General features: G+C 43.8%; 1 long non-coding RNA gene and 2 pseudogenes across 1 annotated transcript; 2 read left to right on the top strand and 1 right to left on the bottom strand.

Moving 5' to 3' along the window:
* Positions 1–1,932: 1,932 nt before the first annotated feature.
* LOC116645188 lies at positions 1,933–12,322 on the bottom strand. Its single transcript, XR_004301919.1, has 3 exons — positions 12,071–12,322; positions 2,267–2,370; positions 1,933–2,185 (listed from the first exon to the last, which is right to left on the bottom strand). It is a non-coding gene; the product is annotated as an uncharacterized LOC116645188 (long non-coding RNA).
* LOC116645186 lies at positions 5,741–6,443 on the top strand (annotated as a pseudogene).
* Positions 12,323–13,714: 1,392 nt separating the features above from the next.
* On the top strand, positions 13,715–22,949 carry LOC116645187 (annotated as a pseudogene).
* Positions 22,950–23,113: the final 164 nt, after the last annotated feature.

The raw sequence follows: 23,113 nt of genomic DNA on the forward strand, positions 1-23,113 counted from the left end.
TTTAGAAAAAATAAAGTTTGTTTCTCAATGAGAGCTTCTATGGTTAAATTTTTTAAAAGTATGCCTGTTCATACAGATAAACCAAACTTGCTACATTGCAAAAAGAAACTTAAAACTCTTTTTTGGAATCATGAGGTGCAAATATTTCAACTAAGTACACATTACACATAGCAAAACATATTAGGACTCTTTGTATGTAAGGATCCTGGAAGATAAATATTAACGATTTTCCTTCTTAAGAGTAAATGACATGTTGTGAAATGCCTTTGTGAAATACAGTGCTTTCCCCTAGCAAGCTGATGTAACTCTACAATGGATATATTTGCAGAAAATATTCTTCTCATATTAATGTAGCCGTATTGCTTCTCTAAGGAAATATTTATAAATATTACTCCTGTGTTCCAGAAACGTATTAGGAGGAAAAGCAGAGTGGAAAACTCCATTATGATGGAAAATGTTATAAAAATGTTTCCCCTGATAGAATTCAGAACTGTGTATGTCTCAGTAAATTAAGAGACATGAGTTCAGAGTCAGAGCCTCAGGCTGTGGCTGTGATGTTGTGGTTTGTCTTGGGTTCCTTACTAATTCTGATTACCTCCTGACACCAGACGAGCCATTCAAACCATTGAATTGTTCCCTTTTGTTTGCCAGCGCGCAGTGCCCCCCGCCCCCCCCCCCCCGCCGTGGGCTGTGGGAGGAGCCTCAGAGCACCGAGGAGCTTTTTGGTACACCAGTTAGAGACCTATCTAAATGTGTGGGCATTGGGGAAAGCCACCCCAAAAGTGGTTTGAGGCCTTAGAACAGAGCATATTCACTTGAAATTAGAAAAGACACAGCACCCTCCATTTCAATTATGGGTCCAAATAAGAAGCAGGTGAAGTAAAGCAGAGTCAATGAGAAGAGAGGCAGCTAGAATAGCGAGACTCTGAAGGAGAATGTTCTGTTGAAAGAGAGTCAGTATGGCAGATACAAAAACGCAGTTAATAAATACACTTCTCAACATGCTTTCCCTGTGGTGCCCTTGATCTTATTCAGAAAAAGATGATATATTATTTTAAATCTATACTATAGCTCCTCCCCTTGCCTTGGCTTGTGGTTTGGAGACAGGTAAAAATGTGCCTACCTCTTGGCCAAAAGGTTGTCCTTCCTGCTCCTCAAAGTCAATGTTATTTTTATAGCAGGATTTGTTTCTCCTCTGCAAATTTCTTCCCAGATATTTCCCTCCCCTATAATAGAACAGCAAGCTCGAGCCCTAGCAAATACTTTAATCAACAGATCAGCCTATATCAGTGGTGTTAATATTCTTTTTTTTTTTTTTTTTGGTGTTAATATTCTTAATTTCAAAATAATGGAGGTACGAACTGTGCCCTTTGTTGAGGAACCCCAGCACAGCAAGGAGATTTTTAATATATACCTTGGTGGCAAAATAGAACAATAGACACACTTTGTCAGTTTTTGCCGGAGCCAGTCAACTCCTTGTTTGATAATTAGCAGCCAATCCTAGACTAATTGATACCTCTTAACATACCCCATCTCCTCATTCACTGCCATCAAAAACAATACTAGATCAGAATCTGAGATCCTATAAATCGTCCCTCCACCTTCCTCCCTGTTTCTTCCCTTCCCCAACAAAACCACCTTCTAAAACAAATAAGGAACAACAGCAAGACGGCTCTTAGAGCCACCCCATTTGGCTTATTACCAGCACCATCTCTGGCTTGTGACATCTCAAAGCAGCAATGCACTTGAGATCCTTCAGGATGGCAAAAACGTCGATGCTGGGTTATGAAGCTGAAGGTTGGCTACAAAGTGGACCTTTGCCCCAGGAAGATGACTGAGGTGCCAGGAAAGGTTCTTCAGCCTTGGAAAGAGTAAACTTTTGTGGCAGTCACACTGCAAGAGGAGAGAAGCAGATCAAAGAAACTAAAAACGGAGTATGTGCTTAAATTATTTATGATGATGCTGCAGCTGTATTGATCAGAGGTGGTTTTCTCTCAACCTTACCTTCCCTGGACCTCCAGAAGCTGCCACCTGCCCCCAAAGCATTACGCCACGATGCGGACAGTGGCAGTAACCCCAGCAGGTTACTGGTCGGGACCTTGGTTAAGAGAAGACTGGTTATCCATTAGAGTTCTGCCGTATCTCATGACAAACAAACCAACGATCTCTTCACATATCTCATTTCCTAGGAAAGAAATGGTGTATCATTTCACAGTGTACCCTGAAGGAAAAAAAGGTTCTGCCCTCCCTGTCCAGATCACATTACCTCAGCATCCAAACGCCTAATACAAAATTGAAGCTTTCAAAACACACGATGGTATCAAGAACCTTGTTTATCGTGTTCACTGCTGAGTCCGCGTTGCAAGAACCCTGCAAGGCACACAGTAGGTGGTCAGTCATGGTTAGGGAGTGAATGTTGTTGGTCTATCGGGATTCGGGCAATGGATGCTGTGTGCTCAACAGCAGGTGTAGGGAGTTTGCTGGCTCCCTGGATAGCCTGAGCGGGCCATTCTAGGCTTCCCCTTGGGTAAAGTCTCATTTACTGCCATCTTAGATCGAGGATGGATTTAGGATATGGGCACACAGTTCCAACTTTGCCATTTGGGAAACCCTAAGACAAGGATTGATCCTTTGTCCTTAAACAGACAATCCCAAAGCAATTTGCCCCACGCTTTGGGCCAAAGATTAGGTGTGGTAAACTCCTGAAAAGAAGAAAATATTAGAAGATATAATGTCCTTTTCACCTCAGGGAAAAGAGACTTGAAAAGAGTTCTATTCTTTTTTTTTTTTTAGATTTTTATTTTCAGGGCACCTGGGTGTCTCAGTTGGTTAAGCGACTGCCTTCGGCTCGGGTCATGATCCTGGAGTCCCAGGATCAAGTCCCGCATCGGGCTCCCTGCTCGGCGGGGAGTCTGCTTCTCCCTCTGACCCTCCCCCCCTCATGCTCTCTCTCTCTCTCATTCTCTCTCTCAAGATTTTTATTTTCATGTAAATTAATTTAAATCTTATTTTTCTAGATTTTGTTTTCAAGTAGATTACTTGAAAAATAATATTGTGGGGCTCAAATTTACAACCCCAAAATCAAGAGTCGGATGCTTCTCTGACTAAGCCAGCCAGGCACCCTAAGAATACTGTTCTTAATGCCGCTGAGGTAATCAACACTTTATTTAAAAAAAAAATCCAATTCTGATATAGAGGAGAAAAAAATTTGGTAGCTGACCGAACTGGTTCATTCCAAGAAGAAATTCTAAGAATTTGTCCCAGATTGGTGCTGAAAGCCATCTAGGAAAGGCATATTGTGACATATCTCCATCACAGACAACTTTGGTCCAGGTACTACCTGTCTGGGGCCCCTGGGTGGCTCAGTTGGTAAGCGTCTGCCTTCGGCTCAGGTCATGATCCCGGGGTCCTGGGATCGAGCCCCGCATCGGGCTCCCTGCTCAGTCAGAGGGAGCTCTCCTCCCCGCTTGTGCTGTTACTCTCTCTGTCTCTCTCAGGTAAATAAATAAATAAATTCTTAAAAAGAAAAGGGTACTACCTTTCTTCCTAATAGTCAACATTTTATGGGATTAAATAAAAAAGCATATTATTAAAAGAAACAGAAATGTTAGGTAGGCATGCCTAGTTTTCTGACAATATTTATTTATTTATTTATTTATTTATTTATTTGACACAGAGAGAGAGCAAGAGAGGGAACACAAGCAGGGGGAGTGGGAGAGGGAGAAGCAGACTCCCCACGGAGCAGGGAGCCCAATGCAGGACTCAATCCCAGGACCCTGGCATCATGACCTGAGCTGAAGGCAGATGCTTAACCAACTGAGCCACCCAGGCGCCCCTTCTGACAGTATTTAAATCAATCAGAGAGTACTTGAGATAATCAGGTTCCAGCAAGAGTGTACAAATGGCATCAGTCTTAGATTTTAGAGAAGATGGAAGGTAGAGCCTATTTCTAGGAATTTGGGGTGGGAGGGACAGAGGGCTTTGAATGGGTTTATCTTTCTTTTGAGTCATTGAGTTCTTGAATGTGTAGATTAATATTTTCCATCCATTTTGAAAAGTTTTTAGCCATTATTTCTCCAAATATTTTCTCTACCTTCTTCTTTTTCTCAACACCATATATATATATGTATTATATATGTTTATATGTTTGTATATAAAACACCATATTTATATTTATATATACAATTTTATTTATTTTTTTAAAGATTTTATCTATTTATTTGACAGAGAGAGACACAGGGAGAGAAGGAACACAAGCAGGGGGAGTGGGAGAGGGAGAAGCAGGCTCCCCACCAAGCAGGGAGTCCGATGTGGGGCTCGATCCCAGGACCCCGGGATCATGACCTGAGCCGAAGGCAGACGCTTAATGACTGAGCTACCCAGGCACCCCTATACAATTTTATTTTAATTTTTTTAAAGTTTTTATTTTTATTCCAATTGGTTAACATACAGTGTAATATTAATTTCAGGTGTACAGTATAGTGATTCAACACTTCCATACATCACCCCGGTGCTCATCACAAGTGCACACCTCAATCCCCTTCACCTACTTCAGCGATTTCCCACCCCCTCTCCTCTGGTAACCATCAGTTTGTGCTCTATAGTTGAGTCTGTTTCTTGGTTTGTCTCTTTTCTCTCTCTCCTTTTTCCCCCTTTGTTCATTTTTTTGTTTCTTAAATTCCACATATGAGTGAAATCATATGGTATTTGTATTTCTCTGACTGACTTATTTGCTTAGCATTATACTGTCTAGCTCCATCCATGTCCTTGCAAATGGCAATGATTCTACCACATCTTTATCCATTTGTCAATTGATGGACATTTGGGCTGCTTCCATTATTTTATATAATGGAATATATATATATCATATATATATACATGTATATATATATACATAATTTGTATGCTATATAAAAACAAGAGTATGGATATAGCATAAATTATTCAAGCATTCCTTTATGGTGAAAATTAAATTTCTTCCAGTCCTTTACCATTATAAACAGTGTTACAATGAACATATTTATACATGCCTCCTTGAAAGGTGCTTCTCTGAATAGATACTGAAAAGTGAAATTGCTGGGTCACTTAACATTGTAATCACTGTTGCCAAGTTGCTCTCCAAAGTAGCTGTTTCAGTACTCAAAACTGGAAGTTCTTAAAGGGACATATTCCCTTACACTCTAGAAAATTTTAAATTTTCAAATTCTTTTAATTTCTGATAATCTAATGAATGCATGATGATGTCTCATTGTTTTAATTTCTGTTTCCCTGATTACTTTTGTGGTTCTGCATCTTTTCATGTTTATTGGTCATTTGTTTTCCCTCATTTACAAATAATTTGTCCATATCCCTTACCCATTTTTCTGTTGGGCTACTTGTTTTTTTCTTATTGATGTGTAGGAGGTTATTCATATATTCCTTTTTTTTTTTTTTAAGATTTTATTTATTTGAGAGAGAGGGAGAGAAAGAGAGTGTGCGCGGGCTGGGGAAGAGGCAGGGGGATGAGCCCACTTAGTGCCGAGCAAGGAGCCTGATGCGGGGGCTCAATCCCAGGACCCTGAGATCCAGACCTGGACTGAAGTCAGACGCTTAACTGACTGAGCCACTCAGGTGCCCCATTATTTATATATTCTTAAATGTATCCTTTTATCTATTACATATATTACAAATATTTTCTCCCAGTCTCTCTGATTTATCTTTGTATCTTGTTGTACAGACTTTTCTCATCAGTATTTGATTTGCCTCTCCTTTTACTGCTGATTCTAAATATCACCTTTAGGTAGGGGGGCAGCCTGATCCACGGGAAGGGCACCCTAGGGGAGAGGAGGACGCGAGGCACTGTGACAGGAGAAAGTGACGAGTGCCCTTCGTTGTCATCCAGGGAGGAGCACGCAGCCACTCTCCCACTCGACCGCCCACGACCAACTCCTCCAGAGACATGTCAACTGCTGGTGCCCGGGCCTTCAGGCCACCTACCACCGGGTCCTCGATAAAGTGGGAGCTCCTGCTGCCGGAGAGATTGAGGCTGGCGTACAACCACCCGGCAGGTCCCAAAACAGTTTTTTTCTGGGCTCCAATTATGAGATGGGGGTTGGTGTGTGCTGGATTAGCTGACATGGCCAGACCTGCAGAGAAGCTCAGCACAGCTCAGTCCGCTGTTTTGATGGCCACAGGGTTTATTTGGTCAAGATACTCACTTATAATTATCCCAAAAAACTGGAGTCTGTTGGCTGTTAATTTCTTTGTGGGGGCAGCAGGAGCTTTTCAGCTCTTTCATATTTGGAGATACAACCAAGAACTAAAAGCTAAAGCAAACGAGTTCCTGACCACCCGAACAATCTAGATGTGGATATAACCACTGGGACTAATTTGATTTATTATTTGGCTATTGATAAGGTGATATTAACTGTGCTGTTTGGAAGGCATAAAATTATCAAACTTTAAACGGGGGGCTAATACTTGATTCAACAGAAAAATAAAGCAAACTTTTAATAAAAAATAAAAAAAATAAATATCACCTTTATTTTTAGTAAATAATTATAAATCATGTAAAATGTAATCATGGGCTTTGAATCTAGAGTTTTTATTCTGTCTTCTGACTCTATAGAGTCTTTATTCTGTCTATTCTTATACCAGTTATTTTAATTATTATGGCTTCATTTTTGATAGAGCATTGTTCTTTTATAAATTTGGGGGGGGGGCATTCTTATGCATTTCTCCTTTGAATTGACTTTAGAATTATCTTGACCAGGGGCACCTGGGTGGCTCAGTCAGTTGAGCATCTGACTCTTGGTCTCAGCTCAGGTCTACATCTCAGGGTTGTGAGTTCAGGCCCTTCGTTGGGCTCCATGCTGGGTGTGGAGCCTACTTAAAAATTTTTTCTTTTAACTTGACCAGTTCCTGGACAATTCTTAAGATTTTTATTGTGATTGTTTTGGATTTACAGCTTAATTAAAAGATTGAAGAGGAGTTCATGACTAATAGCTTATCTTACAAGGTACACTACAGGAAGTCATCAGGGTAAAAGGAAATGCTTACAGATAAGAAGAAATGATAAGCACTGGAAATTATAAACTTGTGAGTAAATTAATTGTTTCTCTTCTCTTAATTTCTTTAAAGAACACACAGTCTTTTGTTAGATTGTGTAAAGCAATACTTGTAACACTGTACTGTTGGGTTTATAACATATATAGATGTGATATGTAATAGATAATGAAGGGAGGAGGATTATAACCGCATTATAAAGTTGCTCTGTTTCACCAGAATTTAAGTCAGTATTAACCTAGTGTAGATTGTGATCAGTTAATATTTTTAAAAATATTTATTTATTTATTTGATAGAGAAAGAAAAAGAGAGGGGGGAGGGGCAGTGGGAGAGAGAGAATCCCAGGCAGACTCCCCACTGAGTGTGGAGCCCGACAAGGGGCTCGATCCGAGGACCCAGAGATCATGACCGGAGCGGAAACCTAGAGTCAGATGCTTAACCTGAGCCACTCAGGTGCCCTGTGATCAGTTAATATTTATATTAAACTCCTACAGTAACTATTAAGAAATAAAAATGTTAAAAATCAACAGAAGAATGGGACAGGTATACTAAAAAGTATTTCACACAAAAGAAGACAGGAAAGGAGGAACAGGAGAACAAAGAGAGAAGAAACCAACTTTACCTAACTGAGTCATGGAACGTTCTACCAACCGCAGAACACATGTTCTTTGGAAGCACATGTGGAATATTACCTCAAATAGATGATTTTCTAGGCGGGGGTCAATGAGCTACAGCCCAAGGGCCAGCCACCTAAATTTTCAAAACCGTTTTTAAGTGTATAATTCAATGGCATCAATTACATTGATAATGAGCAACCATCACCATTAACCACACTCAAAACTTTTTCATCATCGCCAACATAAACTCTGTCCCCATTAAAGAGTAATTCCTCATTCCCCATTCCTTCCAGCCCCTCTAATCAACTTTGTATCCCTATGAATTGGCCTATTCTAGATATCTCATATATGTGAAATCATACAATATTTGTGCCTCTGTGTCTGGCTTATTTCACTTGGCATAATGTTTTCAAGGTCCATCCATATTGTAGCATTTATCAGAAGTTCATTCCACTTTATAGCCAAGTAATATTCCATTATATGTATATACCATTATATGTATATATGTGTGGTATATATGTAAACATATACATTGTGTATCATTCATCTATGATCAACACTTGGGTTGTTGAGTATTGTAAAAAAAATGCAGCAGTGAACATTTGTGAATAAGTATCTGGGTTTTGTTTTTGTTTGTTTGTTTCTTAAGTATCTGTTTGAGTCCCTGTTTTCAGTGCTTTGGGGTATACACCTAGAAGTGGGATTGCTGGGTTATATGATAATTTAATGTTTAGCTTTTGGAGGGACCACTAAACTGTTTCCCACAATGGTTCCACCATTTCACATTTCCACTAGCCATGGGTTCCAGTTTCTCCAAATTATCACTGGCACTTATTTTCCATTTTTGTTTGTTTTAATTACAGTTCTCCTAATAGGTATATGAAGTGGAATCCATTGCAGTTTTGATTTGTATTTCTCCATTGACTGATGATGTTGAACATCTTTTCATGTGGTTATTCAGCTGCTTGTTTTTGTAAATAAATGTTTGTTGGAACGTGACCTTATCCACTTGTTTACTTATTGTTGATGGTAGCTTGCATCCTGTAACTGCAGTGGTAAGTAGTCAAAAAGACCATATGGCTGCAAGTGTAAAATGTTTAATTGATATCTCACCCATTAAGAAAAAATGTGCTAACTCCCATGTTAGACTACAAAAAAAGCCTCAATATATTTAAAATAAAAACACTGAAACCATTTAAGGCATGGTTTTTCAAAACAGAATTAGATTAGAAATCAACACAGAAATATGGGAAATCTAAAATACTTAGAAATTTTTGTTTGCTTTAGACTTAATACTAAATACTTTAGACTAAATACTTAGAAATTTGGAATTATTTGGAAATTAAGCAACATATTTCTAAATAACCCATGAACCCTTGTGAAGAAATGCTAATGGTAATTTAGAAAACATTTCTAAAGGGCAAAAGAAAAAAAGGAGAGAGGGAAATAAGCCATAAGTGACTCTTAATGACAGAGAACAAACAGGGTCAATGGAGGGTAGTGGGTGGCAAATGGGCTGGATGGGGGATGGGTATTAAAGAGGGCACTTGTTGTGATGAGCATTGGGTATTTGTTGTATGTAAGTGATGAATCACTGAATTCTACTTCAGAAACCAATATTGCACTATATGCTAACTAACAAAATTTAAACTAAAAACATATTTCTTACTGAATGACAACAAAAACAATACATCAAAATTTATGGAATATAGCTAAATCAATACTTAATGGTTAAAGACTGAAAACTTCTCTCATATGATTGGGAATAAGGCAAGGATATCCACTGTTGTCGTGTTTATTTGATATTGTACTGAAGGTGCTAACCAAAGTAATAAGGCAAGAAAAATAAAGATTTATTTTATAAATCTGGAAAGGGAATAGTAAAACTTGTTTAATTACAGATAATATGATAAGGAATCTACAAACAAAACATACAGGAATTAATAAATGAGTTTTATAACATCGCAAGATACAAATTAATTATGCAATTATTAGTTGTATTTCTATATGCAAGCAATGAACAGCTCAAAAATGAAATTAAGAAATCAGTTTCATTCACAATAACAAAATATTCAGCAATACTTGTAGCAAAAGGAGTGCAATATATCCAACACCAAAAACTATAGAGCATAGCTAAGAGAAGTTAAAAACAATCTCAATAAATGGAGAGATATTCCAATGGTGTAAAACTGGATTGGATACCTGGGTGGCTCAGTCAGTTAAGCGTCTACCTTCCACTCAGGTCATGATCCCGGGACCCTGGGATCAAGCCCAGCGTTGGGCTCCCTGCTCTGCGGGGAGCCTGCTTTTCCCTCTCCCTCTGCCACTCCCCCTGCTTGTGCATGCACGCTTGCTCTCTCTGTCAAATAAATAAATAAATAAATCTTTAAAAAAACTGGATTATGAGATGATTGCACAACTCCATAATTTAATTAAAAAAACCCTAAACTTTCCACTTACAATTGGTGCATTTTATGGAATGCAAATCATACCTCAACAAAGCTATTTAAAAAGAAAAAAAGAACTGGGTTTTTAAAATGACCTTTCTGGGTACAGGTGCTAGGATGCATTCATGTCTGAAAGCCAGATTTTATGCTTGCACTTTTGAAATAAAAACCTTCGAAGTAAATATGAGGGTTTATTGGGGCACCTAGCTAGCTCAGTTCGAAGAACGTGCAACTCTTGATCTCAGTGTTGTGGGTTCGAGCCCCACGCGGGGTGTAGCAATTACTGAAATAAATAAAAACTTTTTTTTTTTAAAAGATTTTATTTATTCAATTGAGAGAGAGAGAGAGAGCACAAGCAGGGGAAGCGGCAGGCAGAGGGAGAGGGAGAAGCAGGCTTCCCGCTGAGCAGGGAGTCCAATGTGGGGCTCGATCCCAGGACGCTGAGATCATGACCTGAGCCAAAGGCAGACGCTTAACGACTGAGCCACCCAGGCGCCCCAAATATCTTTCTCTCAGGTAGGGAATTTCCCTGTGAAGCAGCATCTGTCCTGTGAGTTTCATTATATTTGAGAACTGTGAGTTAACCTTTTTCTTAATTTTAGTTCCTTTGGGGAAAGAAGCTTAATTGATATCAGGGTGTATGATATTAATCTTCATTTGTTCTGAGAAAGTAAATGATAAATCAGCTTGGGTCGGTGGGCTGTCTGTCCCTGTGTCTTTGAAGTCCACGCGTAGAATTTCAGGGGCAATTTCAGTGTGGTCCTCATTTTGTATGCCTGGCAACTGTGAAAGGTCTTTAACGCTCCACAGTGCCTCACACGCAGACAACAATCGAGAGTGGTAAATGCCACCAGGCATCTGAGTAAATGCCAGGACCCAGCTGAGGTTGTAACTTCTGAATTCTCAGGGGCGAGTCCACTCCTGCCACTGCAGCAGGTGATTCTAAGATCCTTGCCCCCACCCCTGTCCTGGTCTTGGGTAGGAATCTGGGCAACCGAGAGGGATATGTTCCCTGAAGTATCTCCTAGTAGCAAGTGATCAGGTGGACAGACCTTTTATAATAGCAACTGCTGGTGCTACCAGATGGCAAAGGGAGCCTTAGATCAGAGATCTTAGCATTAAGAGCAGGAGGGGTTAGAGACGAGTTAGTTCAAAACCAGTCATTTTACAGAAGAGAAAACCGAAACTCAGAAAGTTGAATGGATTTACCCGAGGGATAGCAGAAGCTACCAGTTTCCTACCCAGTATCTGTTTCTTCTTTATTAACAAGTCCTTGACTATTCAGCCTGGCGATGTTTCCAGAGTGAAATGATCACCTTCCCAGCCTTCCTTGAAGCTAGGGGTGGAGATATGACCCAGTTCTCACAAAGGATATGTGGAAGTCATTGGATGGGGTGTGAGGGAAAGCTTTTTAAGAGGAAACATTTTGGCTTGTATGCCCTCTTTGTCTCTTGCTCGAAATGCAGACATTAAGATTAGTTGTTCACTTTTTTTTTCTAAATTTTTTTTTAAGATTTATTTATTTGACAGAGAGAGACACAGCGAGAGAGGGAACACAAGCAGGAGGAGTGGGAGAGGGAGAAGCAGGCTTCCCACGGAGCAGGGAGCCTGATGTAGGGCTCGATCCCAGGACCCCGGGATCATGACCTGAGCCGAAGGCAGACACTTAACAACTGAGCCACCCAGGTGCCCCTAGTTGTTCACTTCTGACACTGGTTTTTATCAAGTGCCAGAATCCATTCTGGGCATGAAGAACTTTCACTCTGAGAGCAGTATTTCTTCCTGGTAATCTGTAGGGTATTGCTAATACTAGGGAAGAATCCATTCATAAATGCTCCCGGCCTTATTTCAACTCTCAATGCTCCTAGTTTTCTTACAGAAGCAACGACCACACAGGAGGTTCTACAGAACTTGAAAAGGACAAGAAGCTTCCAAGCAAGAAGTGTTCTGGTTGTGTCTTACCTCCTACTGAGCCCCAACGAGGAATACCTGGCTCCTTATCTTTTGCTACTTCGCTCTGAGGCTATCATCATCAGCTCATAGAGGAGTGTAACACATTGAAGAAGGAGCAGAGTTCTGGTAGATGAATAGTCAAGGAGCAACATTACTGGAGCTTTAAGGAGAGGTGCACTGGGGAGAAAAAAAGCAAGAACTTGTTATATAGCTTTCTGGGCCAGAGGGGAGAAATCCGAAAAATGACCCACGGAAGAGGCAAAAGAGGAAAAGCCCCTGTGTCTTACTTATCAAGCCTCCAAAACTGCTGTGTGTCATTTCCATACACCACCCTGCCCACGGATGCTGAGCCCAGAGCCAGAATCTGCCCACCCGCTGAAGGTAAGTGGCTTTGCTCTTGTAGTAAATCTCCTATTCGAGTCTAATCCAATGATGGCTGGCAGATTTTGTTTTTTAGGGAAAAACTCAAGCGGTTATCACTTTCCTCCTTTTCAAGGAAGATAAGAGACAGCCGAGGGTGGAGTAATAGACCAGGGCAGACTCCTGAAGCCAAGTTTTCTTTTCCAAGGGAAGCAAAGTTGTCAGGTATGAATGAAGCAGGGATTAGAGGGTCGGGCCATTTCAGCTGCAGCCTCCTAGGGGAGCTGCTATTTTAAAAAGAAGTAGAAAATGTGAGAGGCATGCCCTGAATGTGTAACTCAATTAATGAAACAAGTTAGTTGGAAAAGTGTTAGTCGTCACTAAGGGTGACAGTGTTTGGGCAGGAACCTTGCTGGCAGAAATGGTGCTTTTTCCTTTAATTAAGGGAAAGTCGAGTATCAGGAGGATACAGAGATACAATCGCCCTTACACACTTAAGAGTGTTAAAAATACAATCCTTGTGTTTGTTCTCATCTCCGAAGCGCTGGGCTTGGGCTTTGTTACCTATTGGATTTCAGGAAGGTTGACTTGAGATGCGGCGTTGCCATTTCCTGGGCCCTCGCATAAATTTTTTTTTTTTTTTTTTTTTCCGGCGCCTGCAGCCAGATCCTTTGTTGTTGCCTCCTCTGCATTCAGTCTCCCTGGCCTCGCACCTCCAGACAGTGGGATGGGGGTTTTTCCCGGTCCTGGCGCCGGGACCTCCGGACGGCCACATTCCCCGGCATCGGCGGAGGGACTGCTTTAACCCTCCCTGGGGGGGGGGGGGGGGTGTCCGGGCTGGGACCGCGCCACGCCGGGAGCGGACCCGCTTTTGTGTCGCTGTTTGTCTCTGCAGCCGCCCGAGCCCGGGCGGGAGGCGCGCGGGCCGCGACCCCCGAGGAGGCGGGGCCTGGGCGGCGGGCTCCGCCTGGTGTGCATTTCACGGCCACGGCCGCCGCCGCCCTGGTTTGTTCCGATACCCCGCCCTGGCCGGAGCGCCGCACCCGGAGCCCGGGACGACGGACGCCGCTGCCCGCGAGCGCTCTATGGCCTCCATCGCCCCCAGCCGCGCTCTGGCCTTCCCCCCCAGCTTGCTCACTTTTCCTCGTTAACCGCCTACGGGAGGGCGCTTGGCAAAACTCAGAATAAAGCAGAGAGAGGGAGGGGGGAAGAAAAAAAGAAAAAAAAAAAAAAAAAAGGAACGCATTCGATGCGCCCGCCTGGCTCCTCCAGAGTTGGTGAAGGTTCGTAACCATGTCTGAGTCGGAGGAGATAAGTGAGTTTGGCTACATCATGGAATTGCTGGCCAGAGGCAAGGTAAGTGCTGGGGCGCGCGGCGTCGCGGCCTGGGCCCCCACCCCGGGCGCTACCTGGCCTGTCGCTGTGGGCGTCCCGGTCCCTTTCCAGCGCCCGCGGAAGGCGGGGCCCCGAGCCCCGGGTCCGCGCTCCCAGCCAGGGCGTCCCAGCAGCTGCAGAATGCAAAGTAGCCGCCTTTTCTTTATCGCGCGGCATCTCTGAAATGAGCCAAGGGGACTTGGCCAGCTGGGCGACTGCGGGGGGCTCCCGGGAGGGCGAGGGACGAGAGCTCAGCTCCCGGGGATGGACAGGAGGGCGGGGCGTTGGCCGTGGGGGGCACTCCTCGACGCCCCCAGGGCTGCCCACTCGTGGTGACTTCGAGGGGGTGACCTCGAGCGTCCAGGCGCGAAGCGGGGAGAGGGGCTCGGACTAGCGGATGAGTAGTCGGGAGGGCGGGGTCGGGTTCAGCGCGCAGGGCGACCGTATAGCGGATAAATAGGGACAGAACCCCAGGTGGCGTGGCCTTGGCGTTTTCAGCCCTCCTTCCAGGTCCCTAGCCACTGCCCGAGGCCGAGAACATTGCCAGCAGCCTGCCTTTGGAGGGGAGTGGGGAGATGCCAAGGAGCCGGATTTCAGCCCGGCACCTGCCCGGGAGCGGATTCGAAACGCGGCTGGCGCGGTCGGTGGCGCCTCGCGACCACGCCCTCGGTCGGCCCGGGTGGCGCCGCGCCTAGGCAGGCAGAAAGTCTGGCAGGAGGCCGGCCTCCGCGCTGCATCCGAGAGACTGCCCAGGGAGGCTCCTAAGGGGTCTGCCGGCCGGAGGTGTCGGGAAATGCAAAGGCCGCCCCGGGCGCGCTCAGCCAGGATGCGCAGCCGGCGGGAAAGCGAGAAACGGCGTCTGCGTTTGCCCAGTGCACCTGGAATTTCGAGAGAGTGCTGGCGCGGGAGAAAAGGACTTCGTGCGTGCGGTCATCAGAAGGATGATTCTGCAGCCCTGGTGTGAGCATCTGAGACTTTAGGCTCACACCTCACCAACCCCAACTCCGCTAGGTTTTAGCTTAAGGGGCGGGCAGTCCCGGCTCCCGGAGCTGGGGAGCCGGTTAATGCATTCTCGGATTCAAGTGTCCCCGGCGAGCCGTGCGCCTCCCGGAATTAAGTCTCCTGCTCAGCAAACACGGGATACGCTCAGCAGAAATAGAATGCTTATTCGCATTTCCAAGATCGGGGCTGTGCTTCGAGCCACCCTTACCATTTGCACCCCGGGACCAGAAGGACACGTGGAGGATCCGTTTTCCACTTTTCTTCCGACCCTAGGCTTCAGCCTGCACCCGGAGGGGCCGATCGCACAGGCGTGGGGACACCCGGACCACCACATCCAAGCTCCTCGTCGCCCCAAGCAGCTTCCGGTTGGCCACCCCCCGGGGCCTGGGGTGCATGCCACAGCCCGCTCTACCCTCCGGGGGACCGACCCCGAGGAAAGGAGGCGGCCAAAAGGAAGCGGTGGCTCAGAGGAAGAGGCTTGCAGCCAGGGGGTCAGAACCTGGCCTTCTAAAGCGCACAGCAGGACCCTGGCTGTCCAGGAACTCTGGGGGGTGGGATGGGGGTGGGGAAGAAAGAGGATGCCTTTTGTTGATTACAAAATAAATGGACCTCTCTCGTTGGGGCCAGGAATGGGGTGACTGAGAGGTGAGTTCAGGCATGTGGCAGTCTGCAAAGTCAGAATTGCACTAGTTGGCTAAGAGTTTCCTTCAGTACAGGCAAAAGTTGAAATTCTGCGAGAATAGTTCTGCAGTGGGACCCAGGAATCTGCATGTTCACCACAGGGGACTGATTAGTAAGCAGACAGATGAACTTACCATCAACAGTAAGTGGGCAAGTAGGGCACCCTTAAAACTTATGACAAAATCAGGTACACAAAACCAAAAGCAAACCTCTCAGAATTACCAACGTGTTCACAATATGCTTACTGTAATGAAACAACAAAACCAGAATGACCTGGCATCATCCGCTGGATTTCTCTGCCTCACTCAACAGGCACTCAGTCGCTGACTCACTGGGTAGACCCTCTTTGATAGGATTCAGCAACCTACCTGCAGCAAAGACATGAGCCTTCTCAGTTGACTTCCAACCTTAGAGAGGCAGGTGTCCCTCTGAAATCTCTGAGGTTGGAAAGCAGGCTTGCACTGTAAGAACTTGGTTCCTCCCTCTGCCTTTTTGTTGGGGTGGAGGTGGGGGATGAGGAGTAGCCTCCTAACCATTTCCGCTCAAGCTTACTCCCTGCCCACTCTCCTCATACCTCCGCCTCCACTCCTTTTAAAACCCTCCTTGTGCTTGTGGTTGTCCAGGAGTTGAACAGCTGAATACCTCTCTGGGTACTAGCCAGGGAGTAGCAGAGCTTGGAGGCTGACTCGCTTTATTTTCCTTTGAAAAGTTAGGTTCCACTTTGTAGTTCAGGTTTGTAATGTAAAGGATGATATGAAACAGCTCTAAGGACGCCAAGCCCCCTGAGTTAAATTAGGAGAGCAGAAGCCCATAATCCTCCTGCCCCCTCCCCTCCAGTCCTCTCTTCTCTCCTCCTCTGCCCTTCCCTTGCTTTCGTTCCTTAGAGGTCGAGACCAATGGGTTGATGGCCATCACCCTGGTTTCTTTCACTTTTCTCTGATGGCTTTAAAACTCGACGACAGGGCGTCTGGGTGGCTCAGTTGGTTGGGCGACTGCCTTCGGCTCAGGTCATGATCCTGGAGTCCCGGGATCGAGTCCCGCATCGGGCCCCCTGCTCAGCAGGGAGTCTGCTTCTTCCTCTGACCCTCTTCCCTCTCGTGCTCTCTATCTCTCGTTCTCTCTCACTCAAATAAATAAATAAAATCTTTAAAAAAATAAAATAAATAAAACTCGACGACATTAACACGTGCTTGTTGCGGAAACAGCCAGACTTTACAGAAAGTTTTACAGAGTAAAAAATGGACTTTTACTCCCACCTCCAAAACACTGCGTTCCCCAGTGCAGCAGCTTCTCATGTGTCTATTTCAAATTAAATTAGCTTATTGTGTGTTCTCTGAATGTGGGGAGTGAGCCTTTCATCTTAGGGTAACCTAAAACCCACATGGCGAACTTGATCAACCTATTTGATCAGCTTGTTTTACTCTATTGTGATGATGACTTTAATATTTAAAGTCCACGGGGGACCTCTACCATTGTGGTCTTTCTGCTCATCACACAATACCCTGTAAGTATAGTTAATGCCTATGATAATTCTCAAGAGGTTTAAAATTCAACGTAAATGGATTTCCTTATATTTCACTATTAGGGAAAGTTGTACCATTTCTCGAAGATACTTTTTGGTTTCTTGTTTCTTTTGTAGCTCACTTCTTTGCACTGAAAGAGACCTTTCCAAATCTGTAGTCAATATCTAGGATTACTCAAAGCAATGTTTTCAAACTTTTAGGCTCTAGAAAGATTTGGCTTATTTTTTTTTTTATCATCTCCAGTCACCTTTTCCCTTCACACCATCACACCCTCCTCTGGAATCATCTAATGAAGATTTGATGATGAGGAACATAGAAGAATTTAAATTTAGTATACCTCTTTATATTTAGACATTTTAACATACTTATATTTATGTATAAATGGCCAGAAAGTACTTGTTTCCCATAGTTCAGTAGTTACTGTTCAGATACCTCCAAGGAGTGCGATAGTTTGAGCGAAATAAAAGAGGCTTTGGAAAACTTACATTTAACTTTGGTAGAGAAACAGGCATTGATTCTAAAATCTGGTGGATTATTACTTTTAACTTCGAACATCTCTGAGGCCTAAAAATTTCAAGACCTTTCACAAACACAAAATTTACCGTAAAGCAAGAAGATACTTGTACTCTGAAAGAACTAGATTGAGAAGATCCTCGAATCTAGACTAATGGGAAGTCTTAAACATCTCCTGGGACCAAAACAAAAATACCACCAAATGATCTGTTTCAGAGGGCTCAATGGGTAGTTGCTCACACAACTGAAATCTAAACAGGGTGAGAATACTAAGGTTGGGTCCACTGCAAAGTATTCTTTAAAATATATATTTTTTTTATATCTTGGGATTGGGTGAAATGCGTGCATGGTGGGGGGTAGGAAAGGCACACAGAAGATGTAGACTTTAGCAATATCATTTGAAGCTAGCTAGTTTCATAAATATAATTTTCCTCTGATTTTTTTTACCATATTGTACAAAAGATAATTTGAAAAAGGAGTATCTTAAATTACTTGGACAAATAATGCTTAAGTCATATTTTTTATGCAACTAAATGACATGTTTTATTGTCACCTGTGGGCGGGCAGGGCAATCGGGAGGCTGGAGGGAGACCCAAGTTTGAATCTCAAGGCTCTTTGGCATCTAGGCATGTGACCTTGAGGGTATTACTTAATCTCTGGGTGGAGGTGAAGAGCCCTTGTGGTTGTCACATGGTCCCTTTGAAGGGAATCATACCTACTCACAGGGTTATTGCTAGGATTAAATGAATATTTTATGCAAAGTTCCTCATACTGTTACTGGCACATAGTAGGTCCTCAATACATGAAAGGTATTACATCTAGCTGCTGTGACAAGTGTTGGGTGTTGAGACACCTCTATCCAAACTGTGATCATTAACAAGAGGACATAGGGAGTTGCCAGATAAAATACAGGATGTAGAATTACATTTGAATTTCAGATAAACAACACATAATTGTTTTACTATAAGTAGGTCCCTTGCAATATATGGGGCATACTTTTTAAATTTAATTTTATTTAAATTCAATTAGTTAACATAGAGTGTATTATTAGTTTCAGAGGGAGAGTTCAGTGATTCATCAGTTGCATATAACACCCAGTGCTCATTCCATCAAGTGCCCTCCTTACTGCCCATCACCCAGTTACCCCACCCCCCTACCTGCCTCCCCTCCAGCAACCCTCACTTTGTTTCCTATGGTTAATTGTCTCCCTCTCTGATTTTGTCTTTTTTAATTTTTCCCTCCCTTCCCCATGCTCCTGTTTTGTTTCTTAAATTCCACATATCAGTGAAACCATATGATAATTGTCTTTCTCTGATTGACTTATTTCACTTAGCATAATACCCTCTAGCTCCATCCACATCATTGCAAATGGCAAGATTTCATTTTTTGATGGCTGCGTAATATTCCATTGTATATATACACCACATCTTCTTTATCCATTAATCTGTCGATGGACATCTGGGCTCTTTCCACAGTTTGGCTATTGTGGACATTGCTGCTATGAACATTGGGGTGCAGGTGTGGGGCATACTTGTACTAAAAAAATTAATTATGTGTCTGGAATTCAAACTTATGTGGGTGCCCTGTGTTTTTGCTAAACCTAGCAGTCCCAAGTGTAGGAATAACATGTAGTCAAAGGGGACCTGCTTATAACTTCTAAATATGGCCAGTGTGGTTCCCCTCAAGTTGGACAAGGGACCCCTTTGCCCACCAGTGATGCAGCCTGTACACATTGCCATTAATGGAAAAGTGTCTACCAGAGCAGTACTGTGTTCGTCTCATCAGATTTCAAATTGCTGGTCTGGTGCTACTGTTTAGTAAGTAAATGTCTACTGGATTTTCTCTTAAACAAACAAACAGAAGCTTCAGTGGCTGGGAAGATAAGGCTTACAAGACATCAAACATTCATGTACGAAAGGAGAGTATGTAATCGTGTTCAACTGAGTGGAAAGACTCTTAAGTGCCCAAGGAGTTCAGAGTCAGGGGAGCTGATCAATGAAAACGAGACCAAGGGGGGAGGAGGCTCTAGATCTGCAGCCTGAAAGATGAGTAGGATTTGGCCAGGCAATGGACATCTGAACTTCCGGCCTCGCTGGACTCCTCTCCCCGGAGGTTGTTCCCATAGAAACACTTTATGACAGGTAAGCTTGGCCTCTCAGAGGCTTGGGTCAATAACTGATAACTGCCATTCATTGTCCTTCACCTGTAACCTCCTCATGCCCAGCAGTGTAGACAGTGCATGTGCCAATCTACTGGGAAACCCCGTGATTTACTTCCTTGCCAGCTACCTTGTTCCCCCTAAGTCCAAGGGCTCTCTTCATTTTGTCCCCAGGTTGTCCAATGACTAGGAGTCCCCAGCAGGGGGCAACGTGTAGGAGTATGCGGCCACATCCCGGTGTTGTGACTTCTTGTTGAGGACATACTAACAGAATGGTACCCTGGCTGTTGGATCTCAGACCAAACAGATTAAGAGCCATAGTGTCGCCCAGCACAGACTGAAATATGCGCCATGGTTGTGAGGAGCTGACTCTGCCCGGAACTTAATCTCTTGCTGGGTATTAGGAGTCAGTATGGAAAGAGACCAGGTTAGTTTAGTGAGTAGTGGATAGCCTAAAGGGTAACAGGTTTACATTTTAAATGTCAGGTAATGAACACTTACTGAGCTGCTCCTTTACCAAACCTGAATGGTAGAGAGAGAGAGAGAGAGAGAGAGAGAGAGAGAGAGAGAGAAAGTGTGTGTGTGTGTGTGTGTGTATGTGTGTGTTGGGGGTGTGGTGGTTGTTGGCAGTTGAAGTAGGGGGAAATTGGCAACATTCTTCCCTGACCTTTTGGACTTGATGAAATAGACGAAGACAGCTCACGCCTCTGTGATGGAAGAGCAATTAAGCAACACTGCATGAGATAATGTAGGCAAGAGCGCTGAAGGTCTGTGGACTTGCTGGGAGCAGTGATAGGTGTGGAGTGAGGCTTCCTTGGGTTGGACCTTGACCCCTATTTTTTTTTTTTTTAAGATTTTATTTATTTGACAGAGAGAGACACAGCGAGAGAGGGAACACAAGCAGGCGGAGTGGGAGAGGGAGAAGCAGGCTTCCCGTGGAGCAGGGAGCCTGATGTGGGGCTCCATCCCAGGATCCTGGGACCATGACCTGAGCCGAAGGCAGACGCTTAAGGACTGAGCCACCCGGGTGCCCCTTGACCCATATTTTAAAAGAAAGTCTTGGAAGCAGAGGTGCTAGGATACTCCAAACTAGGAAGGGGTAGGTACCAAGGGATAGCACGTGCAATGTAAATTGGGAGAATAATGATTGAAAAAACCAAACAATACAGATCGCTCATGTCATTCCCACTTAAAAGCCTTCAGAAGCTTCCTGAAGTCTACAGAAAAGAAGCGTGGCATTCCAGGCCCTCCGTACTGTACTAGACTCATTTTGTATTATTGCAAGTTCACCACCCCTCCTGTCCCTTGCCCCCCAACATGCCAACATTCAAATACATTAATTCACATGCACATACAGCCCTCCCTGTTATAGTCCCACACTAAGCTCCTCGTAGTCTAGGACCTTAGCTTACTCTGCCCGTCACAAATGGAGCTGTAGGGACAGCGATACCCATATGGAATGTCATCTGTAAATACCTAATTGATAGGCTGTTATTGTAATCTAGGTACGGGGAGCCGAGAAGGCTCAGGGTGGGCAGGAGAATTAGCTGTAAGGATGAGAAAGGATAGGATCTGAGAAGGAACAAGAGGATTTGAAGGCTGATCAGAGGTACAGGGGAAGCAGAGAGGAAGATTAGTTTTTTTTTTAATCTTCCTACCAATACAGCCTTTTGTTTTTAAAACTTTATGGGTTAATAGTTTAAATGAATATGGATTAAAATGTTTATGGATTAATTATGTAAATTGCATTAAAAAGTTTCCAGAAGTAAAACATGCACATATCAAGTGCAAACAATGCAATACAATGTGAGTGAAAGTGTCTTCCACACCTGATTCCATCCCCTTCTCTACAATCTTATTGCTATTTTTTGTGCTTTTATGTCAGAGACTTATTTTATTTACTTATTTGCCTATATAAGCTTTTATGCTTGTCTCACTTTTTTTTTTTTTTTGGCCAAAGTGGCAACATAAAGAATCCAATGGCTTTTTACTTCTTTAACACAATGTTTTAGAAATCCTGCTCATCAGTACATTCACTTTATTTTTTTTAGTACATTCATTTTAACTGCTGCACAGTATTCCATGCTATTGTTGTACATCATGGATGATAGTTTCTATAAATAAGGTCCCAACAAGATCTTTGTACACGTTTTTGTGCACACATGCAAGTCTTTCAGTAGGAAAATTCTTATAAGTGGAATTGCTTAGTCAAAGGTATACGCATTTAAAATTATTGATAGGATTTGCAAAAATTCCCTTCCAATAAGCTGTACCAATCTACAGTGTCACAAAAAAGCTTGAATGTGCCTAGTTCCCCACATTCTGGCCAAGTGAGTTAAGATAATTTTTGAACCTTGAGAATCAGGTGGAAAATGCTATCTCATTGCAGTCTGATTTGCATAATGGAAGGAGGGCTTTCAAATTTATTTTCAGCCAAATATTGTCTGTACATGTTTAATCTTTAGCTCATGTTAATGAAACCTTCTAATCTCTCTTACTCAGTTAACTAGTTTTGGACCAAAGCGCTATTCAGGTGGGCTGATGTGAGATTACAGCCAGAGGGGAATAATTTAACTCACAGGCCAGTATTAAAAACAAACATTGATATATAATGCTTATTTCATGGCTGAGTCTTTTTTTTTTTTTTTTTTTAAGATTTTATTTATTTGAGAGAGAGAGAGACAGCGAGAGAGGGAACACGAGCAGGGGGGAGTGGGAGAGGGAGAAGCAGGCTTCCCGCTGAGCAGGGAGCCCGATGTGGGGCTCCATCCCAGGACCCTGGGATCATCACCTGAGCCGAAGGCAGACGCTTAATGACTGAGTCACCCGGGCGCCCCTCATGGCTTGAGTCTTTTAAAAAAACTCTATGGGAACATGGTGCCCTATGCGATACAGGTAACCAAATTATGCAGGCATTTGTTATCTTCCTCATTTCCCTCCAGATTAGGATGTTTCACAACCTGTGGAAGGAAGCAGCCTCAGCTCCAGCACGTGGGGCCGCAGAGCCGGCATTAATCCGGATCAGAACAGGCCAGTCACTGCTCGGCAAGGCGCCCACCCTCTCTCCACCTCATCTGTAAACTGAGGGCATGCCATTAAGGACAATTGCTACTCCCTTGCCGCTCTGAAGTCCACACTGCTACACCATTATTTAACCGCCGGCTTGGAGAAAAGGCCACCACTGCTGACCGTGCTGCGGGAAGACGGTGGGAACTTTTCACAGCGACAGACATCCCCCCAGATGGAAAATAAAAGTGGGCAGCATTTCACAACCTGAACGGGATTCCTCTGCTGCAGCTGAGGTCCCTTCACGCAGCTGTTTAGAGCTCCCGTTTTCTCTGTCTCTACGGAAGGATGGAGTCAGCCAGCCGGGAAGGCAGTGGCCTGATCCCCTAATAGGGCTTCCAACCATCCCAGGTCATTTGTTTTCGGTTCGCGGTG

Source organism: Phoca vitulina, unplaced genomic scaffold (genome assembly GCF_004348235.1).
Source record: "Phoca vitulina isolate PV1807 unplaced genomic scaffold, GSC_HSeal_1.0 scaffold32, whole genome shotgun sequence".
Taxonomy (NCBI): Eukaryota; Metazoa; Chordata; class Mammalia; order Carnivora; family Phocidae; genus Phoca; species Phoca vitulina.